Below are 4,876 nucleotides of genomic sequence, written 5' to 3' on the forward strand. Positions count from 1 at the left end.
CCCCTTGAATCCCCCTGCCCCCAACCCCATCTCACTCCTCCAGGCTCTCCATATATCGCGTTGAACTCCTGTGTTATACAGGAACGTCCCATTAGCTATCTATTTTACATATGGTAATGTATATGTTGGAGAAGGAAATGGCAACCCACTCCAGTATTCTTGCCTGAAGAATCCCATGGACAGAGGAGCCTGGTGGGCTACAGTTCATGGGGTCGCAAAGAGTCGGACATGACTGAGCATCTGAGCACAGTATGTATGTTTCAATTCTTCTCTCTCAATTCGTGGCACCCTCTCCTTTCCCTGCTGGGTCCAACGTCTGTTCTCGATGTCTGCGTCTCTATTTCTGCCCTGCAAAAAGTTCATCAGTACCATTTTTCTAGATTCCATATATATATGCATTAATACAAGGGATTTGTTTTTCTCTTTCTGACTTACTTCATTCTGTATAACAAGCTCTATGTTCAGCCACTTCACGAGAACTGACTCAGATGTGTTCCCTTCTAATATTCCACTGTGTATACGTACCACAACTTCTTTTTCTATTCCTCTGTTGATGGACATCTAGGTTGCTTCCATGTCTTAGCTATTGTAAATAGTGCTACAATGAACATACATGTTTGAATACACTGTTTAATTATGTCCTATTCCACAGCAAACAGTCTGGATGCAGTCTCTGGCTTTCCAAACCCGGTTGCTCTGACAACTCCTCTCCTTGGCTGCCCCCTCTCCCATTACCTCAACCTCTTGACCGCAGGGGTGCCCCGGCTCGGCTCAGTTCTAGGAGCACTTCTGTCTCTATTTATGCTGATTCTCTTGGTGACATCACTCCTCCTGGTTTTAAGCTCAGTCTATATGGTATTGATTCCCAAATCTAGATCTCGAGTCCTCCCCTCTCTCTTGAACTCCAGACTTTTATATCCAATTCTCCCTTTGACTTCTGCTGGATTTACAATAGTCATCTCAAACTTGTGTCCAAGGTGACTTCTAGATTCTCTTCTTAAAAACACGTTTCTCTTGCTGTTTCCTATCTCATTAAATAGCAATACTGTGTTTTTAGTTTCACAGGCCCAGAACTTTGGAATTCTCTATTTTCTTTCACACTTTATGTAAAATATGTCAACAAATTTCAGCTCTATCTTCAAAACATGTCCAGAATCTAAATACCTCTCCCCACGCTGACTATCACAACTCTGGTCCAAGCCACTACCATCTCACCTGGAGTGTTTGGGGGCCTCCCATTTGCCTCCCTGCCTCCACTCTTGGTCTACAATGTATTCTAAATGCGGAGGGCCAGAGGACTCCTGTAAGGATGTCAACTCATGTCAATCCTCTGCTTGAAACCCATCAATGGTGTCCTTCCACTCAGAGTAAAACATAGTCCTTATAAGGACCTAAGAACCCTCCCTGTAATCTGTCCTCTGCTACGCCATCCCCTTGACTTCATCTTCTACTCCCTCCTCCCTCCATCCTTCACTCTAGTCTCTGTTCCTCAAATCTTGTAAGAATACTCTTGTCTCAGGCCTTCACCATTCACTTTCCCCTCTACCTGGAATGCTCTTTCCATAGATACCTACAAGGCTTACTCCCTCTTCTCCTTCAGAAAATGAAAATGTTAGTTTCTCAGTCATGTCAAACTCTTTGTGACCCCATGGTCTGTAGCCTGCCAGGCTCATCTGTCCATGGGATTCTCCAGGCAAGAATACTGGAGAGGGTTGCCATGCCCTTCTCCGGGGGATCTTCCTGATCCAGGGATTGAACCCAGGTCTCCCAAAAGCAGAGACATTACTTTGTCAACAAAGGTCCATCTAGTCAAGGCTATGGTTTTTCCAGTGGTCTTGTATGGATGTGACAGTTGGACTATAAATGAACACCGAAGAATTGATGCTTTTGAACTGTGGTGTTGGAGAAGACTCTTGAGAGTCCCTTGGACTGCAAGGAGATCCAACCAGTCCATCCTAAAGGAGATCAATCCTGGGTGTTCATTGGAAGGACTGATGTTGAAGCTGAAACTCCAATACTTTGGGCACCTGATGCAAAGAGCTGATTCATTGGAAAAGACCCTGATGCTGGGAAAGATTGAGGGCAGGAAGAGAAGGGGACCACAGAGGATGAGATGGTTGGATGGCATTACTGACTCAATGGACATAGGTTTGGGTGAACTCCGGGAATTGATGATGGACAGGGAGGCCTGGTGTGCTGCGGTTCATGGGGTCGCAAAGAGTCAGACATGACTGAGCAATTGAACTGAACTGAACTGAACTCCCGCGTTGCAGGCAGATTCTTTACCATTTGAGCTACTGGGAAAGCCTAGGGCTTTACTCAAATCTCACTTGCTTCATTTTCTCCTTGTTACTAATGACTATATCATATACTATAGAGTGTGGCAGAGAATGAGATAGTTAGATATCATCACTGACTCAATGGACATGAATTGGAGCAAACTCCAGGAGACAGTGAAGTATTGCAGGAAGAGGGACACCTCCCAGGGCTCAAGAGTGGGCTCTTGTCTAACACTGGGAAATGAATTGTCTGAGGAGACACATGTGCTGATGAAACAAGAGACTTTATTAGGAAAGGGTGCCCGGGAAGAGAGCCACAGGGTAAAGGAACCAGGAGAACTGCTCTACCACGTGGCTCGGGGTCTCAGGTTTTGTGGTGATGGGATTCGTTTCTGGGTTGTCTTTAGCCAATCATGCTGACTCAGAGTCCTTTCTGGCAGTGCATGCATTGCTCAGCCAAGATGGATGCCAGTGAGAAGGATTCTGGGAGGTGGTCAGACATGCGGTGTGTCCTTTTGAGCTATCTTGAACTCTTTTGGTTGGTGATGGCTTGTTAGTTCAGTGTTCCTTCCTAGGACCACCTGTCATAAAATAACTCACACAAATGGTTACGAGGGTGCCTGGCCAGGGTGGGCGGTTTTAGTCAGTGTATTTCCTCTAATAGAAGGACAGGGAAGCCTGGCATGCTGCAGTCCATGGGGTTGCAAAGAGTTGGACACAACTTAGCCACTGAACAATAACAACAACCACAGATACATTTTTCTTATCTATTGTTCCCACTAGAATGTAAGCTCCAGGCAGGCAGGATTTTTGTCTGTTTCATTCGCTGCTGTATCCTCACTATTCAGAATAGCGCCTGGCACGTAGCAAGTACTCAATGAGCAATTGTAAAGGGGATGAGTAAATGAACATCTTGTCATCTCACAAAATCGTTCCAACAGATAGAAAATGGATGGGTGAATGGATGGATGGACAGAGTAAGCCTATATAGGGATAGGCTGGTACAACTTGTCACTACCACTCCCCCACTCCTGCTGCAGGAAAAGCAGGACAAATACCACTACAGAATCACAGAGAGAACTTCTCATTCTAGCCGTAGGGTAGCATATAATCATTATACATTTTACATTTCTTAGAAATTAAGTGTTAAATAATACCTTTCATTGCAACAGCTTAAAATGTGTTTTTTAAAAAAGAGTACCATAATTACATGTACTTATACATCACTTTAAAAATCAGGCTTAATGGATTCAAGATCTCACTGCTTTTGACACCTTTGTAATGGAACAAAAAATGCAAGAAAAGCCCCAGCAGCAGTCTGACATTTACAATATGGCATTTAAGCCTTAGACAGTCTATTGTTGCCTTGCTCATTAGCATAAGAAAAAAGTGCACTGACATGCAGGCTATCAATAGAGTGTCGTGCTAACCTTGGGCCAGCCAGTGACCTCAGTTGATTTTACTTGGTTCTTCCTGTCTACTCAGCACATCAGAGTTGAGCAGATTGCTGAGAGAAGGCTCTGAAAAGGAAGTGGGGTTCACTCTTGGTACTTTTTTCTTAACCAAAAGTGCTTTCCTGAGGTCAAAGTGTGAGTGACACAGATGCTCTGTGTTGACCACAATTACAGTGTAAAGACAAGTGTTCTTTATGTGACTGAGCCCCTACAAAGCTGCCGAATGTTTAGAACGTGGCTTTGGCCCCTGGTTTCCTAAGAGCATGCTTCTAGCACCTTGAATGCCCTCTTCTGGTACCCAGAACACTCACTCTTCTTGCTTTCAAACTAGCACACAGGAAAGCCTCTGATTACAGCTTAAACAAGTTGCCTCTTCCAAAGTTATTATATGTCCTTTTGGAGAGATCAAAGCCAGAAACCAAATGAATAAAGTGCCAGTGGTGAAGCTTCAGGAATCAACGAGCCAGACCTCTGTGTTGGGGGGTCAGGGCTTTGACTGCTAGTGCCCTGGAGATAGAGTCTAGTAGGCTGGACACCCCGGAGAAGGCAGTGGCACCCCACTCCAGTACTCTTGCCTGGAAAATCCCATGGATGCAGGAGCCTGGTGGGCTGCAGTCCATGGGGTCGCTAAGAGTCGGACATGACTGAGCGACTTCACTTTCACTTTTCACTTTCATTCACTGGAGAAGGAAATGGCAACCCATTCCAGTGTTCTTGCCTGGAGAATCTCAGGGACAGGGGAGCCTGGTAGGCTGCCATCTATGGGGTCACACAGAGTTGGACACGACTGAAGCGACTTTGCAGCAGCAGCAGTAGCAGCAGGCTGGACACCCACAACCCCTACACCCCAAGCATCTCCAGCAGATAGCTGCTCTAAACTTTAAAAAAAAAATTTAGACATGGGTCTAAAGATTGAAAGAAACTCCAACAGCTTTAGATCATATATGCACAGATTTCTGGAGGACCTTAGAAGTCATTTAGTCTAACTCTCCCACTTTATAGGTGAGAAAATCGAGGTTCCTAAATGTTAATTGCTGTCCTGTGGGCCCCTCGGGGCACATTCCATGCCTTGATTTATGTGTACTTGTAAATGACTTACAAAACCTCCCATAATTCAACACAGTCATTCTGGACATCTTTATA

Source organism: Bison bison, unplaced genomic scaffold (assembly GCF_000754665.1).
Source record: "Bison bison bison isolate TAMUID 2011002044 unplaced genomic scaffold, Bison_UMD1.0 scf7180017864203, whole genome shotgun sequence".
Lineage (NCBI taxonomy): Eukaryota > Metazoa > Chordata > Mammalia > Artiodactyla > Bovidae > Bison > Bison bison.